This window comes from Sorex araneus, chromosome 2, assembly GCF_027595985.1.
Source record: "Sorex araneus isolate mSorAra2 chromosome 2, mSorAra2.pri, whole genome shotgun sequence".
Taxonomy (NCBI): domain Eukaryota; kingdom Metazoa; phylum Chordata; class Mammalia; order Eulipotyphla; family Soricidae; genus Sorex; species Sorex araneus.
In genome coordinates this window covers 279575357-279601618 of record NC_073303.1, presented here as the reverse complement: position 1 = coordinate 279601618, position 26262 = coordinate 279575357, and the positions used below count along the sequence as shown (strand labels likewise).

Here is a 26262-nt window from a genome sequence, read left to right as displayed (position 1 = left end):
GCCCATTTTTCTCAGAGAAACAGCTTTAAAACATCCACCATCACACAGCACTAGCTGGGATCTAAAGCACAGGACAAGATACATCCAGTTTCCAAAGGTTTAATAAATTTATGTTTTTGTTACCCTCATGAAATTATTTTCTTTTCTTAAATATGATGGCCTCTAGAAACCAAGGCTGGAATATAAGAATTAAGGTGGAGAAAAATCCTCTTCTACCCTCTTATGTTTTGCAACTAAGGACTGAAATTAAAGTTGGAAAAGACAAATTAATTGGTGCCAGGAAGGTAGTATAGGATACAGGGTGTTTGTTTTGCTTGCAGTGTCATTGCAAAAGGTCCACAGAGCACTGGAGTGATCCCTGAGTACAGAGCCAGGAAACCCCCAGTACACAGACAGGTCTGCCCCCCAGCAAAAAATTAATAGAAGAAAAGCCTACAATTTTTGTTCCTATATTTTTTCATGCACAGAGACTATTTGCCATTTTAACAAAGGGCAATAAATTGTGAGGAAGTGACTACACTTAGGAAAGGGTATTTGTGCTTCTACAAAAGGCAAATTGTAGGAAGATAAATATAAAAGGGATGTTGGTCCTCTAGATCCATTAATAAGGACCATTCATCTCATCTATTGAAGAGAGCACTGGTTATATAGAAATAAATTTAACCAAGGGAAACATATACCCTCGCAATTAGGCAAAGAAAGAGGTCAGAGAAATTTTTCTGAGCCGTTTTGTCAAAAATCTCCAGTTTAGGTTCATAGATTGCTGCCAGGAGTGATCCTTGAACACTGTACCAGGAGTAAACCCTGAGCACAGTTGGGTGTGCCCCTCCTCACTCTATCTCAAAAAAAAAAAAAATTTTTTTTTAGTGGCATACCCAGTGTTGCTCAGGGATCAACCCCGGCAGTGCTTGAGATATCATGCAGCTATGGAATTAAACCCTACATGTGAAACACTCTCTTCAATACATTGAGCTGTCTCTCCAGCTCTCAAAATCGTTCTATGCCGAAATCACATAATTGTGGTGATATATTCAAATGGCCTTCCAAGTAAATGAACAAATGAATGAGCACCCAGAGAGCTATTCTTCATACTCAGTATTTTCTATACCATGTGAAACAAAGCCCTCCCCAACCTTACAACTCAAAGTGGGTCCAGGGTACAGCAACACTGATATGTGATAGAAAAGAAAAATCTCAGGCTCCTTCACAAACTGTTTAGAAAAGCTGCATGGGGGGCAGGGGAGGGGAGGTTGTTTGTCTGTTCGTTTTGTTGTGGGTTTTCCTGGGAGGGTGGAGTACATGAGGGTTGGCTCTATGCCTGGTAATGCTCAGGGCTTACTTCTGGTGGTGTTGGGGGACCATAAGTGGTATCAAAGATTGAACCAGGATCAGCCTTGCATGAGGTAAGCACCTTAACTCCAAGTACAATCTCTCCAGTCCCCTAGAAATCTGTTTTTATTTTAACACTGAGAAACGTTGCTGTACATGTCATCCCTGGCTGAAATATCTTAACAGAATTCTCTCTAGTCCTCACATGAAATACTACCAATCAGAAATCCATGTGGTTAACAAACCTTTTAAAAGGCAAATACCTCTGAGTGAGTTAATGGTCCAACTCTAAGGAGAATTTGTTCAAGGAGACTGCTCTCTCTCCTTCAGATCCTTGGCTCAGATAGACAGTGCTTACAGAATTGAGATTTTATTTGCAAAAGATAGAGGGAAGAAAGATGGGCAGAGTTCATTCACTCCACAAGATCACTGCAATAAGCATCTAACTTGCTCCCCACTTCCTTCTTCACCTCCCTATAATCCAGACTCCATTTACCAGATAGAGAAGGCTTTAACAATGCAGATCAGGTCATGAAATTTCCTTCCCTCTACATCTACAATAAAATCTAAGTTCTTGATCTGGACTGAAAGATTTATAGTCTCCCCAAATCCCAGTCCTGTTTTCCCAAGTCTAGCTAGATTAACTGTCTTCAGGTCCAAGAGTCTTCGCCTTGACCATCAGAGTTACTATTCCAGAACTGTACCTCCTAGAACTCTCTATTCTAGATTTTCTTCTGCAGACTTTCATCCCTCAGTCTATGTTTAAATGTCTCCACTTACAGGTACTCATTACTGAGCAAACTCAAATTATTCTCATTTTACCACATCAGTTGTTTACTTTTCTCCTTAATAGTATTCACATTAAAATTTATCACCTATGAAATAATGTCCATATGAATAAGTACCCAGGATTCATGAACATCATTTGATAGGACAAGCTGGGTATGTGAGGAGCAACAATACTATCCAAGGCTTCTAAGATGCTGGAGTCCTGCATGGCTGTTTCCTTAGCACAGCGGTAGGGTGTTCGCCTTTCACGTGGCCGACCTGTGTTTGGTTCCTCCGCCCCTCTTGGACATCCCGGCAAGCTACTGAGAGCATCCCTCCCGCACAGCAGAGCCTGGCAAGCTACCCGTGGCATATTGGATATGCCAAAAACAGTAACAATAAGTCTCTCAATGAGGGACGTTACTGGTGCCCGCTCGAACAAATCGATGAGCAATGTGATGAAAGTGACAGTGACTCCGGAAATCACCTATCTTTATCCTTTACCCAAGTTACTTAAGATATATACAAGTCATTTCTTCCCTCTTTAGGTTCTTTCTCCATGTCAGTTTCTTGTCTTCTGCTGGAACTGTACAACCCTCTACCCCACTTTTATGGGGGAGTAGCACAGCCAACAGTGTTCAAAGGTTTAGTCTTGGATTTGCACTCAGGCTCACTCCTGGTGGGGCACGGAGTACCGTATGGAGATCAAACCCAAATTGGCTGTGTGCAAGGCAAGATCCTCATCCACTGTACTATTGTTCCGACTCCCTCTACCCCATGTTTTAGACTTGTCCTTTAGCTATTTTAATGTCTATGCTAGTAACTAAGAAGGAAACTGTCCAAGTAGACATGTGTAATAGAGAAGTGCCATCCCCTGCCTATGGGCCCCAGTTCTTATAGTGATGCTATCTGGAGGTTTCATCATCATTGTACACCCTGGAGTGAAGGCCGTTGATTTAAAGTGTTTCCTCTTTGGTATACAAACAACCTCAGAGACTGCTTCTTCACCCCTATCCTCCTTCTACTTGTATCTCATTTTCCTGCTCCCTAGGCACTCCTCCTGGCCCTTTACAGCCTCTGAGATCTCTTGCCTTAGCAGGTCATAGTCACCAGAGGGTTTGAAGCAAAGGTGTGGGTAAGAGGGGTCAGGAATAGGTGATTCTTGGGTTAAGGCCCACACTTGAGGGGTCTTTGTCCATTTGGTGGCAGGTGGCAGATTGAGAGACTCTAGCACACTCTTTGTTCTAAACTCAGTGGCAGAGACACCCGACTAATGGAGGGCTCTGCATTCCTGGGGACAAAGGCCTGAACCAGACTCCTCTCTCCTCAGGCTTGATCTCTCACTCCTGCCCTCTTCTCCACCTCAGCCATCCCCTCAGCAGTTTCAGCCTTCAGGTTCTTGTGCCCTTTGTTCTCCCCCCTTCTTCCTCCCTGAACTCATCTTCCTTAAACATAAGCAGAAACAAATTATTTATAGAGATCCCTCATTTACAATGCATCCATAATGCCCTGGAAGACACCAATAATTTATTTAATGAGCACAGACACGATGATTCACAAACCATGATTCCAGTCAGAAATTAGCTTCATTAATTTCCTATGAGCCCTCTGCTTTGATTTAGAGCCTCAAGATTACCTCCGACCCACAAATCTCCTCAATATTTCTGTTTTTCTGCCTCTGCCTAGCTCAAGTGAAACTCCAGCACTAACACCCTGCACCAGGATTTCCATAATTAACTGTGCTTAAAAGTGATCTTCACATTCTGATTATGGACAGCCTGACCAACCCAGCATGACAAACTCAGCAGGAATCACCAAGCCATGGCACTGGACAGCGGGTCAAACTGTGTGGTACAAAGAAAAGAACATGCCAATCCAGATATTACTGAGGCTCTCAAACTCAGATACCCACGCCATCTACAAGCGAAAGCCACAGTGGGCTTGGTGCCAATAACCACCGCACTAAAAGTCACAAACCTGGAATCTGATGACCTAAATCTAGCACTAGGAAGTGAGAAGACACCGCTGCTTTCCAACTGCCAGACTCAAATCCTTGTTGTGTAGACCATGTGAGTGATTCAGGTTTTCCACTATGAGTTACTGAGATACTGAGAGAGTAACATTCTGCCTGAGCTTCTATGCCCTGAGTTCTCTCCTCCCAAGGCACAGGGAAACCTCATGTTCTATTACCACCTAAAACCACATAAACTACAGTCTGACCACATGAATTTAAATTATTTCTATTTTTTTTAACTTACCCCTTCTTGCCCAAGTTATATAAACACTGGATTAAAGAAACAGCCACACAGGGCTGGAGCGATAGCACAGCAGGTAGGGCATTTGCCTTGCACGCGGCTGACCCGGGTTCGAAACCCAGCATCCCATATGGTCCCCTGAGCACCGCCAGGAGTAATTCCTGAGTGCAGAGCCAGGAGGAACCCCTGTGCATTGCCAGGTGTGGCCCAAAAAGCAACAAAAAAGAAACAACCAGTTCTACAAAGCTAGTATTAAGACAATCCAATTTCATTTGGTATTTATCTTGAAAGAGTAGGCTTTAAAAAATTAGCCATTAATTCTTGAATTTAAAAATATGGAATCCTAGTTCTCTTTCCTCTCACCTCTTCTCCTACACACATGTGGCTCAGAAAGCAGCTATTCTTGGCCAAGTCCTGGTTTTGTACATAAATCTTTATTGGGATACAGCCATGCCCTTTTGTTTATGTGTTGTCTGTCTGCTTTGTTGCCATAACTACAGGATTGAGTAGTAGCAACAGGGACCATATGGTCCACAAAGCCTAAAATATTTATTATCTGGCATTTAACAAAAATTTTGGCCATCCTCCATTAATTCTTGCACTCTATCCATACTGTTTATATGAATTTTGGTTCATTTCCATTATTAGAACAATCTAATCGCCATGCTTCACTGAGCCATATCATGAATACTTTTCCTTTTCTTGAACGTTTGTTTTCATGTACAGTATATGCCTTTTTGTATGATTGGTTCAGTTTATCTTTTTTTCCATTTGTTTATTTATTTGAGAGGGGGTTGACACACCTGGTGGTGCTCAAGGCTTTTTCCTGGCTCTGCTCAAGGATCATTCATGATGGGGCTCAGAGGACCATGTAGTGTTTTGAGGACCAACCCAGCAAATGTTCGACCTTTTATACTATCACTCCAGCATATCCATTTCTTTATGCTTAATTACATCTCAACAAATTCTTCCCCATTCCATATTGATATATTTGAACAAATTAAAGTACCAATTCCATCCCCTTGAAGATACTGCATCAGGACACTCTTCACCTGAGCCACTGCTTACTCTCTGGCCCAGAGTATCATTGTAATCCTCTTTCCTCCATTAAGGAACAGTGCCTGCTCCCTTATTTTCAAAATATTTCTTGTAAACTTTCTTAATTAACTCTAATTTTTGTTTTGGGTTATGTGGGAGGAGGTTGGTTTTTCTGTCTTGTTTTGTATGGTGCCAGGGATCAAATCCAGGACCTCACACATTCAAGGCCAGTGTTGCATATATCTTTTTCTTGGAATGATAGTATAGTATACATTCTTTCAAGATTAGAATAAAACAAGAACAAAAATAGAGGCTGTGCTTTTTTAAAGACATTGTCATGTCTTTACTTGCTTTCATAATAATTTATTGGTAGACAAGATGTAGTCTTATGGATGATAATTATTTTCTTGGAAATCTAGGGTCATTTTCCACCTTCCTCTGTCAATTTTTCTATTGAAAATTATGATGCTACTCTTATTCCTGATCATCTCGGGGTGTTTTATATTTTTCTCCCAGAAGCATATAGGATTTTCCTTCTCCCTACTGCTACCAATTTTCACAAACTTCTTGACATGGGTCAATTTCTTTCTTTAAAAAATTTTTATTTGAACACCTTAATTTACAATACAGTTAATGATAATATTTAATGCATACAACTGTCAAGTCCCACACTTTCCACCAGTGTCTGCTTTCCTCCACCATTGTTTCAGGGCTCCTCCCCAACATACCCCGTACCATTTCCTCACCATAGTAACTGTACATGGGTCTATTTTTATTCTGTAGACAGGGCACTGGGCAGGCTCTTTTATTCTGAAAGTCAACATCTTTCTTTCCGGAACATTTTGAAATTATTCCTGCCAATTTTCTTCGTTTCTTTCTGGAACCCCAGTTACTTTGATATTGTATCTTATGGACTACATGTTGATCTTTATTCCCTCTTTATTTTTCTTTTTATTGTGCCTTGCTCTACATTCCGGAAGTGGTCTTAATTTCATTGACGAATACTTCCACTGAGTTTTTTGTTTTGCCATCATGTGCTATAATTTGTGTTCTCTAAATGTTACTTTGTCCTAACCATCAACCCTTCTCTTATCTCTGAGAGAATAATAATAATAATAATATCCCCTCAGGTTTTTAATTTATCAAATATACTTTTCTTCCTAGTAGTCTTAGACATAGACACACTTTGGTTCGGGTCTGTTATATTCAGTGCATAAATTAACTACTGTTTCTTTGGGTGGAAATAGAGGTGAGGGTGAGGGTGAGGGGTTGGTGATTCTGAGTGTTACATCAGAGTCATCCATGTACAAAAGAAAATTGCCTTAATCCATGTAATATCATTTCTCCAGTCCCTAATCATTGTTTCTTAACTCTCCATTTATAATCCACCAAAGGGAACATTTTGAAAGCAAATGGGGGCTCTGAATATTACTATATTTGGGTTCTTATTCTTGGAATCAGTAGTATCTAGAAAAAAGACAAAGATAAAACTGGTAACTAGTGGGAGGAAAGGTTGGGATCCCAATATTTGATACATAAACATCCATTCTAATTTATTATAATGTATTATATTTAGTGTAATTAGCACAGCGGTAGGGAGTTTGACAGGCCTCATGCATGAAGGTACTGGCAGAGGAACCCAGGTGTGTGTAATTCCATCAACAGCCAACATCCAGAGACTTAAAAGCAAGCTCCCAGAAGCAATATCTTGTAGCCTACTTCTTCTGGGAGAAACTGGCAAGCTTCTGAGAGTTTGACATGGGACAGCAAGGCTTCCCATGGTGTATTCATATGCTAAATCCAGTACAAGCTGGATCTCATTCCCCTGACCCTGAAAAGAGCCTCCAGTGCTCTTTCATTGTTGGGAGGGCAGAGTCAAGAGAGACTTCTAAGACCTCAGGGAAAGGATGAATTGAGAGGTTACTGAGAAATCGATGATTAACAGGATTTCGTGATTGTGATCATGATTATATTTAGTATAATTAGCACAGCGGTAGGGAGTTTGCCTTGCACGAGACAGACCCGGGTTTGGTTCCTCCGCCCCTCTTGGACATCCCGGCAAGCTACTGAGAGCATCCCTCCCGCACAGCAGAGCCTGGCAAGCTACCTGTGGCATATTCGATATGCCAAAAACAGTAACAACAAGTCTCACAATGGAGATGTTACTGATGCCCACTCGAGCAAATCGATGAACAATGGGATGACAGTGATACAGTGAAATTATAACATAAAAATATAATTTATATGCATATTACATATAATTTATCTTATAGCATATTTATAAGTAATATAACTAAATCAACATGTAACTTATGACTCATATAATTCACATATATAGTTATTATATATAATTTATAAGTACACAATTACATATGTTTGTTATATACAATTATCCTGTCCTTTCCAGGCACGAGGAGCACCTTAGAGTCTGTCGAGCTGGATTGGTGCCAGAAGCCTACATTTCAAAATTCCGGTTCCGTTACAACTCCATTCACAGTTGATAGTGTTGAGGAAAACAGGGTTCTGCCCGCTCTGTGATCGGGCTATTCTCAAAGAGACTGACCCCGGAGAGCAGGAGCTGCCCAGGGCAACACGGCATAACCAGGCAGTGCATTCGGGATATCCTTGAGATGGTCCTGGTTGCTCACTTGGGTAGCCTGGGAAGTGACTCCAGTCTACTCCTGTCCTAGAGGTGGTCCAGACTCTGCTTTTCAAAATAGCATGCTTGGGAATTTCTGATTCTGTCCTCTCCTGGCAGCTGCCTGAAAATACCCCATTCCCCATCAGATACACTCTAAAATAAAACTCTTGCTTTGCAGGCTGGAGCTATAGTATAGTAGGTAGAGTGTTTGCATTGCACGTGGCAAACCAGGTTTGATCCCTGGTATCCCATATGCTCTCTCAAGTATTTCCAGGAGTAATTCCTAAGTGCAGAGCCAAAAGTAACCCCTGAGCATCACTAGGAGTGACCCAAAGAGCATATATATATATATATATATATATATATATATATACATATATATGGGATTATATATAATATATATTACATATATATTATATGCTTCCCTCCCCGCCCCGAGCAGAGCCCCAGCAGCTGAAGACCTCCAGAACCCAGCCACAGCCATGCTCAAGGCCAGTCTCCACATGCTTGGATGAGCCTCACACATGAAGGAACCGGCAGAGGAAACCCAGGTGTGCAGGACCCAGGGCTGAGATCTCCAAGCCTTCTTGGATCGGGACTGGACCTCCTCCACCCATATCCCCCATTTTCTAGTAGCTTGGCAGCCACACCTACAAACTGCCCCTGGTGCCGTGTAATCCCATTAATGGCCAAGATCCAGAGACTATAAAACAACACTCCCGGAAGCACGTGGCCGAGAATGCAGTCTCTTATTGCCTAGTTCTCCTCTCACTGAACCCAGCAAGGTACTGAGAATATCTTGCCCACACAGAAGAGCCTCGCAAGCTCCCTATGGCGTATTCAATATGCCAAATACAGTAACAATAACGGGTTTCATTCCCGTGACCCTAAAAGAGCCTCCAATCATTGGGAAAGACGAGTAAGGAGAGGCTGCTAAAATCTCATGGCTAGGATGAATAAAGATATTACTGGTGCCCGCTCGAATAAATCAATGAACAACAGGATGACAGTGATACAGTGATACAATTGTATAAGATTATATGTAAATTATATAATGTAATGTAAATTATGTGATTTGCAGGTGTAATTATATTTATTTATACTATTCATAAACTATGTTATTTATATGGTTTATAATTTATGACCTCTTGTCACAATGGAAACTCCATCTTCAACTCTGTTTGGTGTTAGTCCAGTCAAGATTCCCTACATTTCTAGCCTTTCTAGAAAACAAACTTAGCTTGCTAGACTTCTGACCGGCCAGCAGCGATTATAAAGAGAACTAATGGAGCGGGAGGTGTGGCTTCTATTTTTCAAGTCTTGATTTTCTTTTTAAAGTGACATAACATAGTGTGTAAATGTCTTCATAGTGTTATTATCCATGCTTTTTAAAAAAAACTTTATTAGTGAGTCACCGTGGGGATACCGTTGCAAACTTACAAACTTTCATGCTTGTGTTTTAGTCATACAATGATCGAGTACCCATCCCTCCACCAGTGCACATTTTCCACCACCAATGGTCCCAGCATCCCTCCCACCACCCCCACCCTGTTACGCCCCCCCACCCCACCCCGCCTCTATGGCAAGGCATTCCCTTTTGTTCTCTCTCTTCTTTTGAGTGTTGAGGTTTGCAGTAGAGGTATTAAGTGGCCATCATATTTGATTTATAGTCTACTTTCAGTTCACCTCTCCCATCCCGAGAGGGCCCTCCTAGCACCCTTTACTTGGTGGTCCCTTCTCTATCTGAGCTGCCTTTTCCCCCAGCATGTGAGGCTGGCTTCTAAGCTGTGGAGTAACCCTCCTGGTACTTATCTCTGCTGTTCTTACATGTTAGTTTCCCATTCTGTTACTTTACATTCCACAAATGAGTGTAATCTTTCTATGACTGTCCCTCTCTTTCTGACTCATTTCACTTAACATGATACTTTCCATGTTGCTTCACGTATATGCACATTTCATGACTTCATATTTTCTAACAGCTGCATAGTATTCCACTGTGTAGATGTACCAAAGTTTCTTTAGCTAGTCATCTATTCTCGGGTACTCAACAGACATCCAGGAAATTAAAGGAGGACATGAAAGAAATAATGGAATGGATAGCCAAGAAAGCTATATGAGAGCAGAAATAAAAAATAGCTACAAAATTAAGTGTCACAAATTAAAGATTTTGTAGATGAAATTATCTTTGCTTTAGGCATGCAATGTTGCTAAACCATACCCACCAAACCATACCAAATGTGAGTATCCATATTGTCACTTCTAACTTCATTTCAAGTTAGATTTCCAATTAGTTTGATGTTAAGTCCAACATAGCTTCCAAGGACACCTGAAACCACAGTTATAGAGACACTGTGGGATCTGGACACAAATTCAGTTACTTCCTGATTTTCCAGATGTTTAACACGAGTTATGTGCATTATCACTGCTAAATCAGGTTTCGTTTCTTAACTTCCATGTTGTTAGCTGCACTCATGTTCTAATTGTTATTATAAGGATTTTTCTGCTTTTCAAGATTACATACTTTTGAAATGATGTTTTAGGACATTTATAAGTGCTTATGTTTAATCTGCTATCTTTTCTCAAAAACAAAATGTATGAGTATCATTCCATTGCTACATCACCTACCATGTCTTATTTTATACAGTGTGCACAGGAGGAACTTAGTAAATAGTAAACTGGTCAAATATAGGTTAAAGAATATTTGTGTAATTACTGATAGTAGTCATGGGCTGGAGGGATAGTACAGGGGTTGGGTGTTCGCCTTTCACACGGCCGACCCAAGTTCGATTCCTCCACCCCTCTCGGCAAGCTACCGAGAGTATCGAGCCCGCGTGGCAGAGCCTGGCAAGCTACCCTTGGCTTATTGGATATGCCAAAAGCAGTAACAATAAGTCTCTCAATGAGAGATGTTACTGGTGCCCACTCGAACAAATCGATGAGCAACAGGATGACTGATAGTAGTCATTACCTAAATCCTCTTCTCTCTTCACTTTTCTATAAACATCCTTTATGTGGTCCAGGTTCAATTCACACTAAGCTGGTATTTGTGCCACCCAAAATAGTCTCCATTGGCCATACATGCCTCCTGATGTGTCTCCAGACAGAGTCATACAATCCAGAAAGTTTCCAAATCTGTATTTTCACATATGCTGTTCTCTCCATCCAACATGTAGTATTTTCTTTAATTGTTTCAATCGATTCTTTCCTTTTTTATCAATTTTAGGCTCTATGAGTTCAAATACTGTTATGATAGACTTTTATGTATACAATGATCCAATGCCATACCCTCCCCCAGTGTCCATTTCCCTCCTCCACTGTCTCAAGTACCCATTCCACATCAACTTAACCTATACCCCCAGTCCTCACACCTTAGTAAGCACATTTCTCTAGACCAATTCTCAGGTTCCCTGGCCACTGGCTATTTCCTTACTATGCTTCTTTATATCCCATATATAAGAGAGATCATTTGACATCTATCTTACTTCTGGCTGACTTGACTCAGCATAATACTCTCCAGATCCATTCCATCCATGCAATCAAACTGCATGATTTCATTGTTTCTTAAAGCCCAGTGGTATTCCACTATGTATCTACTTTACTTTAGCCAATTATCTGTTCTTGGATACTTGAGTTATATCCAGATTTTGGCCTATTGTGAAGTGCTACAATGAACATAGGAGCACTCTCTCTCTCTCTCTCTCTCTCTCTATATATATATATATATACACATACATATCATCATCATCATCATCATCATCCCGTTGATCATTGATTTTCTTGAGCGGTCTCAGTAATGTCTCCATTCGTCCTAGCACTGAGATTTTAGAAGCCTCTCTTTACTCGTCCTTCCCAAAGGTGCTGCATTGGAGGCTCTTTCAGGGTCAGGGGAATGAGACCCATCATTGTTACTGGTTTTGGCATATGAATATGCCATGGGGAGCTTGCCAGGCTCTCCCATGAGGGCAGGAAACTCTCAGTAGCTTGCCAGATTCTCTGAGAGGGAGAACTAGGCTATAAGATGTCGCTTCCGGTACCTGGGGCTGAGATCTCCAAACCTGCTCAGAGAAGGATTGGACCTCTTCCGCTCAGATCCCCCATTTTCCAGTAGCTAGGTGGTCACACCCAGAAACTGCCTCATGTAATCGCATCAACGGCCAACATCCAGAGACTATAAAACCAAGCTCCCGGAAGTGACATCATATATGTAGAAAAAGTTTCTGTCCATATTTCTTCCCTATTTTTGATGGGGTTGATTCTTTTTCTTGTTACATTTTTTAATTTATTTTACTGGATTTTATAAATACTTCCTGGATATAAGTGCTTATTTTTAAATGAAGTGATAACTATTTGATTGGTATTGTTTGTGTCCCATAATCCATAATTTCCAGGTAGAAAATCACCACTGAGAAGACTTCCTTTATGGCAGCAAAATCCTATGTTTGGTCACAACCTAGAGGTTGCCATAAACACCCATAGAGAAATTACGAAGGAGTAAATTAACAAAGAACTCAAGCTTTTTTCTCCCATGCTCCAGGTACAAGGCATCTCAAATGGCAGGGGCATGATCAGATACTGCAGTGATGGCCTCAGCAAGACACTCAAGAATCACCAGGGCTCATCATCACCTTTCTTGTTATGTTTTACAAATGCCTTATATATTTTGAACATTAAACCTTTATCAAGTGAGTGGTGAGAAATTATTTTCTCCAAGTCTGTAGGGTGCCTTTTATTTTAGTCATTATTGTTCTTGTGGTGTAGAATCTTATAAATTTTATGTAGTCCCTTCTGTTTATGGGATTGTTTCATTTTTCTTGAACAATGGTATTGAATCATTAATAATACTTTAGATTCAATGTCTTGAAGGTTCTGCCAATATTTTCTTTATAACTTATGGATTTATTTCTAATATCAAGACCTTAAAACCATTTTCAATTCACTTTTGTGCATGGTCTGAGTTCATTCTTTTATGTGACTCATCAGTTTTTGCAGCCCTGGGTGCATGCATTCCTCAACTCTGGGAAATTCTTATCTATGATTTCTTTGTCAAATTCACTTTCCTGTTCCTCCTGAGCTGCTTTGCTTCTCTTACTGTTATTCTTGAGCTCATCCAGTAGATTTCTAGTGTGCTGTTCACTAATTTTCAGACTTTCCCCCATCTTTTAGAGTTTTCTAAGGGATTCCTGCATTTCATCTGGAAATCATCGATTTTTTTTCTTTTTGGGTCACACCCGGTGATGCACAGGGGTTACTCCTGGCTTTGCACTCCGGAATTACTACTGGCGGTGCTGGGGGACCATATGGGATGCTGGGAATTGAACCCGGGTTGGCCGCGTGCAAGGCAAATACCCTACCCACTGTGCTATCATTCCAACCCCATGGAAGCTCATCAATTTTTATTTAACTTCTGTTAATCTATTGTTTAGACCTTTCATTGAGTGTTTTTTTTACTTACCATACTCACCAGTTATGTCATGTCTGATTATAGTTTTCTCGCTTCTGTTCTCATATTTTTTGTGCTTTACTGACTACCTATAAGATTATTTTTTTATCTTAGTAAGCATCCTCATTATGGTGTCTCTAAAGTCATAATCTAAGAGGTCATAAAACTGGCTGGTGTTAGTAAAGCCTTTTTTGCTATTCACTCATTGAGTTTGGTGGGCTTCAATTTCGCTTCTCCACTATATCTGCTGTGCTCTGAGGGTTAATGTTTAATGTTCATCCCATAGGAGCTCTCTGAGGGAGTAGGCTACATATTGCTCTTTTCCTTTCCTGGTATTCCTCCCCCAGTAACTTTTTGCTTTCTGATTTGTGAGTTTTGATGCCTCATGAGTACTAGGTGACTACTTTCAATCCCACTTGGCTCTTCCTCTCCTCTGACTATGATTAAGTTCCCATGAGTTCTGAACATCACTTACTGCCTTATGAAGGTTTTTCTTTGGGGTAGGTGAGTAGAGCAAGAAATAAGGCCTTAATAGCATGAAGTTCCTGGGGGAAACCAGAGCAAGTCTGAGAAGTCATCGCACAACACTTGATTGCATACAGCGTGAGGTGTGAAGAGAGTAGAACTTTTGCCTGGCCCCATAGGGATTGTGCAGGTAGGGTAGAAGCAGCAGCAAGAGATATGGGGTCAATCTATGATCCAAGAGGCCTGTGGGGGGGAAAGACCTGGATGGATTTTCTAACCTAAACAACAGCTGATCCAAAGGCTTAGGATGTAGATAGGAGCCTATAGAAATGACAAAGGAGTTTATGTGAAGAGGCACAGAGCCGAAGGCACAGAAGCAACTGACCAGGCCCTAAGTGGAAAAACTCAGCTTCCAGTACAAACAGGCCAGGTGAGAACAAGCCAAATAGGTCCTCTCCTCAACTGGAAAATGAACGAGCCAGGGGCTTAGAGTGTGGACAGGGATTTGGAGACATGAGAGTGAAGAGGTGAAGGGTAATCTGCTGAAGAGTCACAAAAGCCACCACCTTTCCATTTATTTTTCACTGGTTTAAAATATTATGTATGTATCAGTTTCACCTTCCCACTAAGGAGGTCCAGTCACACCTAACTATCAAAAAGACTCCTCAACTCATATCTCCGACCCCACCCAACCTTGTTTGTTATTCACACTAGTAGCCACCATGGCTTACATGATGCGAAGTAATGGGCGTTTCAACTTCCGTTTCAATATCCAAGGATTAGTTTTGCTGTTTTTGTTTTGTTTTGTTTTCTTGTTGGTTTTGTTGTTGTTCTGTTTTTTATTTGTTCTTTTTTACTAGTTTGCTTTAGTAGTTTACATTTTACACGTGAGTGAAACCATCTTGAACTGACTGACTTATTTCACTTAGCATAGTTAGTTCACGATCCATCCATTTTGTCTCCAAAGGTATAAGTCTGTCTTTTTTTAAAGAAAAGAATAATATGATTTTTTATGCTAACTCTCAGTTTAAGGTCTCTTTAAGGACTTCCAGAAACTACTGCTCTTTCTCCCAATCGATTTTAGATTAGATGCCTGTCCTTTGTATACTCGGAGGGCTATAAATTTGCATAATTTGTATTATGAGAAAACCATTGACATGGTTTTTCATAAATATGTTTGCTTTTATTTTTCTACTATATTATGTGTTCATCTGAGATAAGAATTTATATTGTATATCATCAGATTTACCTCATTGTATAGAATTGAACATGCTTTGAACTAGTAATGAATTAAAGGGAAAAAAGCAAGAAAGGAAATAAAGAGAGGGAGGACGGAGGGAAAATTAAGGAAGATTAATCCTGGGATTCAATTCCATTTGATATGTGCCTTCATCACCATTTATCTTAGACTCACATTTGTATTCTTCTCTCCTTTCAGTTGTATGGTATGTTTTATTATCAATCTCAAGTATATGGTGCCCATTCTTGTAGTTCCTACCCCAATGAGGTGCACACATCACATTTTTCACATGTCATTCAAATGTAAGTACAAGTTTAAAAATTAAAGTTTTTAAGCTATTCTGTGGTTCAGCAATATTTCTTTTTTTTTCACACAAGGTCAATCAATGCTCCAGATAGTTGCTGCTTCTTTCCTGATTCCAAAAATAAAAGGTGGAACAGAACTATTGCTGACATACTGTGGAGCTAACTTCCGTGTTGAATGGAGAAATAAGTCTTTGTTACCAGAGCTACTGATTGAGGGTTGTTTGTTATTGGAAAATAACTTAGCCCAAGCTTAATAATAGGTACAAGTGGTGGTAGTCCCAAGGGAATACAATGCAAGAAAACCATAAGATTTGAAAATGTAACAGTGAGAAGGTCATTCTATTAGATTCCTCTCCAACAGAGAAATCCTCTATCCAGCACCTATGTTTTTGAAATTCTGCCTGAACTCCTTTGGTACCCGGGAAGAACTCCTCAGATTGTGTTTCCAATTCTTTTTTTGTTGGAATTCAATTGCTAAAATATTTTTCAAGTGATTCTTCCCCACTGGGTCTAGTCTTACCACCTGTAATCACTCATATAAATCCACTCATTCCACAGGACAGACATGAGTTATTAGAAATTTAGTCATGTCCAGATTAAACATCATCAATTCTTTGTTAGAATAACTAAAAGATAAAACGGAAGCTTTCTGACTCCAGAATAAATTGATAATAAAGACATTTTTAGTGCCCATTTCCATGATTTTATGCAATTTTCACAAATGAAAATTGTACTTTTTAAGCAAATTTCCCCACTTACAGCTTTAAGTCACAGAAATTTATAATTACTTTGGTCCTTAGTAAAATTAAATATCAATATTTTGCCAACATGTTTCCAAGAAAGTCTTTATGGTTAACATGTCTTGAAAACAATGAACATTGTAAATGCTTCCAAATAATCAAGAGGAATTGTAGCCTTTATGTAGATTAAATTTCCTGGAAATCCATCATGGTTTTACTCTAATGAGCTTGTCATGAATTTATGTATTGTGTTTCTAAAAATGCCAAAATAGTCTATTGGTAGGAGAAGTGGACTCTAGAAGTGATTTGGGGGAAGGGATTGGGGGTAAAGACAGTATAGTCAAATAATGGGATTCGGGGGATTTCTACTTTAATAAACACTTTTTTTCTCTTATTGATCCTTCTTATTAAATTACAAAAGTAAATCATGAATACACATGTTTTATAAAAAATTCAAGCACTATTGAACTCTAAAGAGTACCTATCCAATAGAAGTTTCTCAATAATGATGGAAATGTTCTATATCTTCACTGTTCAATAAAGTTTCCATTAACCACCTGTGGACATTCAGCTCACTAGAAATGTAGCTGCAGAGACTGAGAGGCTAATTTTAATTTAATTTTATTTTAATTACATTTCTTAAATACTAAAATATAGCTAGAGACTAATATATTGGACAGCACAGATATAGAACGCAAGTAAATAAAATGTCATTTATCTTCAAAGTCCATAAAAACCATTATTAATGGTATAGTATACTCTTTAGATCAGTGTTTCTCAACCAGAATCTATATATCCCCTTATGGGGCCCCAAGATATTCCAAGGGACCACAAGTGAAAAATCACATAAATATGGGAATCCACAACACAAAACACAGAGGCAACTGCTAGGACAGGGGTCTGGGGTGATCAGAGGAAGGAAATAGAATCCTGAGCCCTCCAGTAGTGATCCCTAAGCACAGAGCCAGGAACCTGAACACTGCTGGTTCTGGTCCAAAAACAATTTTTTTTCAGTTTTCTTATCTGAATAATCGCTGTAACTACCTCTTATGAGCCTTTTATAATGAGTTAGCCAGGGGCTGGAGCGATAGCATAGCGGATAGGGCATTTGCCTTGCACTCAGCCGACCCGGGTTCGATTCCCAGCATCCCATATGGTCCTCTAAGCACCGCCAGGAGTAGTTCCTGAGTGCAGAGCCAGGAGTAACCCCTGAGCATCGCCAGGTGTGACCCAACCCCCCCAAAAAATATATAATGAGTTAGCCAGTACACATAAAGTCCTTAGAATTATCCCTATTATGATACTTGATGTAGGTTACTTGCACAGTAGTGAGGTAGCAATTCAACTTAATTTTTTTATTTTATAAGTTAGTTCCCAATATTTGATTAAATTTAATATTCAAACACCAATCCCACCACTATTACACCTTCCCACCACCAAATTCGGGATGTTTCCATCCCAAGTCCCAAGCCCTGTCCCAAAACACAATCGAAATATTGTCTGTTATGAGGAACTGCTGAACATGCTTACAAAAAATTGTTCATATAGGAAACAGTATGAAGATTGTTCTATTTTGGTAAGAGCCATTAAGACATTCTATAGGATATCACTAACATGCTATTAAAGTTTGGGTGATGAAAGCTTTGGTATATATATAGAGAGAGATATGTATATGTATATATATGAAAATCTGTATATATGCATATATATAGATATGTTTCCCTCTATGATTTGTTGTCTACTATCTGATGTGGTACGTGTTGGCCACATAATCCAGGAATATGTTTACTCCTATGTGAGGCTCGGTTGGAGCATGTGGGGAGAGGCCTTGAGTGTAGTAGTGGTTGGGTTGTGTAGGTTTTTAGCTGCCGGAGCTGGGTCCCTTCAGGCAGGAAGGGCTCTCACCTCCCCCCCCCTTCTGGAGCACCCCGAGTGAAACAGCCTGGTGTGGAGTCCGGTGGTATGGCTATGGGGGCCTCGTATTATGCTCCCTTCCGGGAGAAGTATCTGTGTGATCTGGCTCAACTTCACTTTTTTTTTTTTTTTTTTTTTTTGCTTTTTTTTGGGTCACACCCAGCAATGCACAGGGGTTACTCCTGGTTCTACACTCAGGAATTACCCCTGGCAGTGCTCAGGGGACCATATGGGATGCTGGGATTCGAACCTGGGTCAGCCTGGGTCAGCCTGGGTCGGCCGCGTGCAAGGCAAGCGCCCTACCCGCTGTGCTATTGCTCCAGCCCCTCAACTTCACTTTTATTTATTTTAATTCCCTTGAAAATAAGTGATACCAAGCTTTTTTTTTATAGGCCTACTGGCCATCTATATGTCTTCTTTGGTCTATACAGCTCTTGCCCTTATTTTCTGATGGGCTTATTTTGTTGTTGTTGCTGTTTTATGATTTATTTAGTGTGTGTATATTTTTTGTCATTTATCAATGTCTTTTAATTTTTTTATCACTGTACATACTTTTCATCAAGTCTGCAAATTGACAGTTGAAGACCTCTGGAATCCAGTCACAGCCATGCTCAAGGCCACTCTCCACATGCATGAGGATGAGCCTCATATGCATGAAGGGACCAGCAGGGGAACCCAGGAGTGCGGGGCCCAGGGGTGAGATCTCTAAGCCTGCTCAAATTGGGACTGGGCCTCCTCCACCCAGATCCCCCATTTTCTAGTATCTAGGCAAACTGCCCCCAGCGCTGTGTAATCCTACCAACAGCCAACATCCAGAGACTATAAGACCAAGCTCCCAGAAGCTTTGCAGTCTCATGACATCTAATAGTCTTGTTCTTCCTCTTAGACAACCTGACAAGCTACCAAGAGTCTATTGCCTGCACAGAAGAGCCTTGCAAGCTCCCCATGGTGTAATCATATCCCAAATACAGTAAAAGATATATACATACATCTCGGAGAGCCTGGCAAGCTACCCGTGGCATATTCTATATGCCCAAAACAGTAACGATAGGTCTCATTCCCCTGACCCTGAAAGAGCCTCCAATCGTTGGGAAATACAAGTAAGGAGAGGCTGCTAAAATCTCAGGGCTAAGTGTAATAGAGACGTTACTGGTGCCCGTTTGAGTAAATCGACAAACAACGGGATGACAGACAGTGATCACTGTGCATAGCAGTCTCATGATCCTTTATATTTCTGCAATATCTGCTGCAACTTCTACCATTTTATTTTAATTTATAACCTCTTTACTAGGATTTTCTCTGTTCTTCATGGGCCTGTCTAAGGATTACCTTTATTAATGTGGCTTTTTAAAAATAATAAATAGGTAGGTTGTGGGGAGTGGGAAGGGTGGTGGGAGGGAAACTGCGGACATTGGTGCTGGGAAATGTAGATTGGTAACAGCTTTGTAAGGGACTATCTCACAGTGATTCAGTTAGAAAAATTTGAATAATAATAATAAATAAGTTCATACTGTAAAAAACAAGTCAAAATCAACTAACTTACACTTTCTGTAATGGCTGACTAAGTAGTTCAGAATGATCCTACTCTAAATACTGTAACAATTAGACCATGTCTAAGGAAATAGTGCGGGGGTTATGAGTGCTTGCCTTCTATAACAGGAGCCTAGTATGATCCTTAGTATCACATGATCCTCTAGGTACTACTGGGTGTAACTCAGGTGATCTCTGGCACTACTGTACTGGGCTATTAAGCTGTATGATCCAGTTGGTCTAATATCATAGGGAATGATCCCCAAGTTTCCTGGGCACTGGTTGGAAGTCACTGCCCCACTGTAGAGGAAAAGAAAAACTAAAATTTTGACTAAAATAACTAGAAATCCAGCTAAACAGTGAATAATGATCAAGTCAGGATATAAGGAAGGAAACTATGGAAGCTAATCCATGTCTCAGCACTAACTTTGATAAATAACTGTACTTATGCTTAAGGAAATAAATGGAAAAATTAAGAATTTTAGAAAAGAAGTAGAAATAATTAAAAAGTATCAACTATAAATCCTAATGCTAGAATTAATGAGTTAATAAATTATTTGCTGAGCATTTTTAAGTTCTAACTTAGACAAACTTAAGCAAGAAATAAATTTGTGACTTGTAAGTTTTTAGAAGAAAACACCCAGAATAAAGCCTGATAGAAAAGCACAGGGGAGAAGACAAAAGATGTTGAGACATGAGTTATGCCTAATGTGTGTGTTTAAATATGCCCCAGAGAGGCCGGAGTGATAGCACAGCGGGTAGGGAGTTTGCCTTGCACGTGGCCAACCTGGATACAATCCCTGGCATCCCATATGGTCCCTCGAGCACCACCAGGAGTAATTCCTGAGTGCAGAGCCAGGAGTAACCCCTGAGCAATGCTGGATGTGACTCAAAAACCAAAAAATTTAAATAAATAAATAAATATGCTCCAGAAAGGAAAACATTGTATTTGAAGACAATGAGTGAGAAATTTGTGAAACATATTGAAGACAATAATCAGTAAATTCAAGAAGTCCTATGAATCAAAAACAAAATGAAGAACAAAGAAAACACCATAGATGTTATCATACAACTACCTCAAAGCAAGATACTATAATAAAAATCTTAAAAATAAGTGGAGAAACACATTAAAAAAGCATCCATGAAGCAACAATCAAGCTAGAAATTAATTTCTCAACAGAAGCAATGAAACCCAAAATGCAATGAATGACCTCTGAAAAGAGTTGTAAGGGAAAAAACTTGTGCACCTAAATGTGAGGAAAAATAAACAAAAATAACAAAAATAAACAACATTGGGGGAAAGAATTTACAAAAAACGTTTGAAACAATTTATCACAGACTCACTAAAACAATTACTGTGTCCTCTCAACACAGAAGAATAATGTTCTCTAGTGGAAGGTGGAACAGAATGCAGGCCAACACAAGTGGAGTAAAATCCATATGCCTCTTTAGTATAAACCCAGAATAATAGAGGATATGATGCCTCCAACAGGTCAACCTGTATCTGCAGGCTGAGTGCATCAGCAGCCTGATGGTGCCTTCAGGCTTCCTGACACCCCAAAATTGCTGCTGTTCCTTTGGCCGGACCCCAACAACTTGGGACCAAGTTTACCAATAAATTAAAAGGCCAAAAGTTGTGGGAGCCATGCCCACAAACCATGGTTCATCTTTACAAGCTCATATATTGGCCTTATTTCAGATACCCATAGATAAATCTCGAAAGAGACCAAAAGCCACAGTTAATTTCAGACCCGTGCATGGCTGAACAGACTGGGGTAAATCGGAAGGGGGCAGGTTGGCCTGTGCCTGCCCAAGCAGAGCCCCCAGCACCACTTGCTTCCATAATCCAAAATCGCCACCATACCCCCAGCCTGACTCCACCATCTCAGGACAGACGTCAACAAGATATAATCTGGACATTTGGGTATGCGGGTTTTGTAACTGAAATCTCCAGGCTTTCACAGAGTTGGGGTGGGCTACCTTCCCTGACTTCCCAATACACATGAATGCACTGGCAGTCACCCCCACGAACCAACTCCTGTGCCACCCTATAAACTCTATTATTGGCCTTGCCTCAGAGACCATAAGTAAATCTCGAAAGGGGTCAAAAGCCAGAGACACAGCAGTGAGTCCCAGAACACACCACAGAACTGGAAATCTCTCCAGGCCCCATACTGAGCCAATTTCACCAGGGCACCCAGGTGCAGTCTCCCTGCCTACTCCAGATGGATTCCCTGTGATCAAGAGCTTCCACAAGCATGGCCACAAGGTATGCAGGTTCCAGGATTAAATCTCCAGGTTGCATGGTGGCAGAGGTGCTGGGCTGTCCCTCCCCAGCTCCCTGCCCACTCATCAGCCCGGTTGTCACATCCACAATGTGTCTCCAGGCAACATCTTAGCACACCAATATTCCTGGTCTAGAGATGCCCAATTGAATCCCAAAATGGATTAGGGCCCTACAGAAATGTCTCTGGAACCCAACCATTTACAATCTAGATTTCAGAAACATGTGGCCATGGCACCCAAGATATTTCAAAATGAGCCATGGACAATAAATGATCTAGCATCTTTCCCTAGCAGGCAGGCTTGAATGGTGGTGGGAAAATTTGAGCAAAACATAATGTCCAAAAGCATAGAGAGAGTATTGGGAAAATTGCCTACCATGGAGGCAGGGTGAGGACTGGGATGGGGTGGGAGTGTGGGGGATATACTGGGGACACTGGTGGTGGAAAGTGTGCACTGGTGGAGGGATGGGTGTTAGATCATTGTTCAGCTGAATCTCGAGTATGAAAGCTTTGTAACCGTATCTAATGGTGGTTCAATTAAAAGAAGAAAAAAGTAAGGTGGAGTTCATGCCCAACTCAATCAGCTTAATCAATGGCTGAATAAAAAGCAGTACTCCTACATTAAATAATAATAATAATAATAATAATTACCAAGAGTTAATTATATTTAAATATTTATTTAGGTCAGATAGTGTAAATAAAAATCAAAATATGCTGAAGTTCTTGAATTATTTTGAATAGTAAAAGGTGAAAGCTACAGTATCTGGGAAAACCATTTTCCTATTCTGGTCTTAATTGATTTAGAAGTTTTTTGTTGTTCTGTTTTGTTTTGCTTGAGGTGAGGGGAGGGTCATTTGCTTGTTTAATTTGGTCTTTGGAACCACCTTATAGTGTGGTGCAACAGATCAAATCTGGGGTTCCCACATCCAGAACGTGAACTCTGGCTGTTGAGCATCTCCCAGACCTCATTTAGAATGCTTGACTGAGAAGGCACAGAGATTAAAGTGTCGGCTTTACACATGTAAGGACGAAAGTTTTATCTCTGGTGCTGTCAAACGTGATAAACACAATCCTGGGAGCTCTCCTGTCTTAGATACCTCTGAGATCCCTGGATGCACAGCACTGCCCAGTCACAGTGCAGCCAGGCTTATGTAAGCACCAAAAGTGCTGGACTCCGCAACTGAATAAAACACATGTACATACCCCATGACCCTGTGAGCAGTGCTGATTGAGCATATAAGTGAGCACTACAATGAATTCTGCAAACACTACGCCAGCATGTGTGTGAGCATCACGATTCAAGAGCACAATGCCCAGTGCACCTGTGTGCAAGCAACACAACTAAGGAAGTGAGACTCCTCACTCGCATTTTGGCAGAATGTGTGAGCATCACAACACGATGTATAACCCTCAGTGCTCACCACAACTTAGTGTGCAGATACTACAATCAAAATGTGTACAACTCCATTGCAACAACAAGAGAGGGGAAAAGGGGCAAATGAAATTTTCAAAGGTTTTACTATTTGAATTTCAAGTTCTGTTTTAATTGAGTGATAAACCCTTTTGCAACGTTGAGCTTCATCTCTTCACCCCCAAACTAAGGATTCTCTGGCACTGAGAAAGCAAAAGCAGGACCAAAGAGATAGCACAGTGGGTAAGGCGTGAGAATGACCTGGCTAAATCGCAAAGCCCCAAGAATGGTTCTTGAGTGCAGAAACAGGAGTAAGCCCTGAGCACAGCCAGGTGAGATACAAAAATAATATTTTCAAGTAGAAGAGACATTAAGACAGTGACTCAGGGTCTTTGGCACTTATCTAAGTGAAGGTGAAGGTATGGTTATTTTGTATTCCAAAAGTATGAACATTGGCACTATAATAAATATGTTGTCTCATGATAATAAAACAAATAATGAAAAGAAAGTTTTTAAACTTGTAAAAATACATATTTATGCTATTCTTTTATTAGTTTTTTACAACATACATTGTTGTTCCTTTACATTTCCATTTTACATTTAGATTTTTGTGTATTATCATTTTCTGAATACATTTTTTTTTGCTTTTAGGGTCACACCCAGCGATGCTCAGGGGTTACTCCTGGCTTTGCACTCAGGAATTGCTCCTGGCAGTGCTTGGGGGACCATATGGGATGCCAGGGATTGAACCCAGGTCGGCCGCGTGCAAGGCAAACGCCCTACCCGCTGTGCTATCGCTCCAGCCCCGTGAATACATTTTAAAAATCAATTTTTGTGTCTGTTAATCTTCTTTATCATATGTTTGTTTTATGCTCCTTCAGTTTCTGCTATTATATTTATATCTCATTGCCTCTATTATTTTATTCCATTTCTAAGTCTTTAAATAATTTTACTCAAACTTTACTTCTATAAGATTTTAAGATACTTATGTGATTTCTCTTTAAGTGTTGCTTAAGTTATCACACAAGTTTTGAGATGTGGTATTTTCACTGATATTTAATTTTGAGTATTGTTTTTGTTTCTCATTTTGAAATTTCTTCAATTTAGAAATGTCTTACATTCTCCAAACACATAAGCATTGATTTCAAGGGTTCTTCTTAATTATGCTTAAATTATGAGCATATAATGTAGAGTATATAAGAGAGATTCTTGAGATTTCAAGTTGTCCTGCAAACTACAGCATAGTTAATATTCGTACATGTTCCATGAATGCTTAAAAAAGTCTATACTCTATAATTAATTGGTAAACATTTCTAAATACCTCTATATTAAATCAATCTTGTTAATTGTGCTTAAAAACCAATTTACAAAATCAATTGCATATCTGCATGCCAGTAATAAACCATTATAAATGAATTTTTAAATGATAACTATTTAAGATATCAAAAAATAAGGTACCTAACAAAATGTTGTAAGTCTTCTGTGCTGAAAATTACAAAACTTTATTTAAAATTTACATAAATGAAGAGAGATTTTGCTGTTTGAAATTTTGTAGTCAGTTTTTAAAATGACTCTTCCCATTTGTTTGTATGTGTGCATGAGTATGTATGCGCGTACAAATTGAAAGATGCTTCTAAAATCTACACAAAAGCACAGTAATTAAGAGTATCTAAAACACGCTTTTAAAAGAATCAAATAAAGGCCATATCAATAGTACAGTGAGCAGGCCTCTTGCTTTGCATGCAGTTGATGCGGGTCCAATCCCTGGCATCCCATATGGTCCCCTAAGCCCACCAGAAATGATCCCTAAGTACAGTGCCAGGAGCAAGCCTTGAGCACAGCCAAGTGTGGTCAAAAAACAAAGGCTTCTTGCCATTTCCCACATGCTCAAAAGGTCTCCCGAGAAACTCCAAATCAATAATAGTGAATTTTTTGTTGAAATATTGAAGGTAATCAAGGTAAAGTGAAATTTACCAGTTACACATGGGGGCAGGGGGCTGGGGGTGAGGGGGAGAGGGGGAGGTATACTGTGATTCTTGATGGTGGAATATGTGCACTGGTGAAGGGATGGGTGTTTGAGCATTATATAACTAAGACTTAAACCTGAAAACTTTGTAACTTTCCACATGGTGATTCTATAAAAGAATAAAATAATAATAATAATAATAATAATAATAATAATAATAAAAGGTCTCCCGAGCAGCACCACTGGATGTTGGTTGTGGATGTGGCCCTTGGCAGCACTAGGTTGAAGGAGCACTACCACTGGACTCTTCTGGCATTGAACTGTCCAGTTCCACTGGTCAAATGCCACTGGGAGTGTCCCTAGGAGACCCCAAGCAGTGCTTGGGGGCACCTTCCACAGTCAAAGCATAACAGTAATCATCAAATACCAAGACTTATATACTAAAATTATTACTATTATTATAACAATATAACAATGATAAAAAAGAGACTAATAGACTAAAAAATACAGAAACAGGTCCATTCATATTTATATCCTTTGCAACAAAGGCAAAACTGTGAATCCAGTAAAAAGGAAGATTTGTCCATAAATAGAACAGGATCAGTGGGTATTCTTAGAGAATAAAAGGGGAAAAAAGAAATTTAACACATACTTCACACCACATACAAAACCAATTTCCAGGTAAATTAAAATCTCAGCTATAAAATTTAAAACCATAAAAGTTTAACAGGGGAAAAATGCCTCAGGATAGGAATAAATTTATTAAGCTAGCAAAAGACAGCAAAACTTAAAATGAAATAAATTCAATTATATTAAAATAAATAAAGTCTGATAATCAAAAAGTGGCTTTAAGAAATGGAAAAATATAGGCCACAGATTAAAAAGTATGTATCTATGAGATATATATATGTATATATATATCCATAGCAAGTCAA

General features: G+C 39.8%; 1 non-coding gene and 1 pseudogene across 1 annotated transcript; one reads left to right on the top strand and one right to left on the bottom strand.

The window, feature by feature from the left end:
• Nucleotides 1–26262, top strand: part of LOC101553662 (protein FRG1B-like) — a 49977-nt pseudogene that overhangs the window by 21025 nt on the left and 2690 nt on the right.
• LOC129403007 (small nucleolar RNA SNORD48) lies at nucleotides 12595–12657 on the bottom strand. The gene has a single exon (XR_008628999.1). It is a non-coding gene; the product is annotated as a small nucleolar RNA SNORD48 (small nucleolar RNA).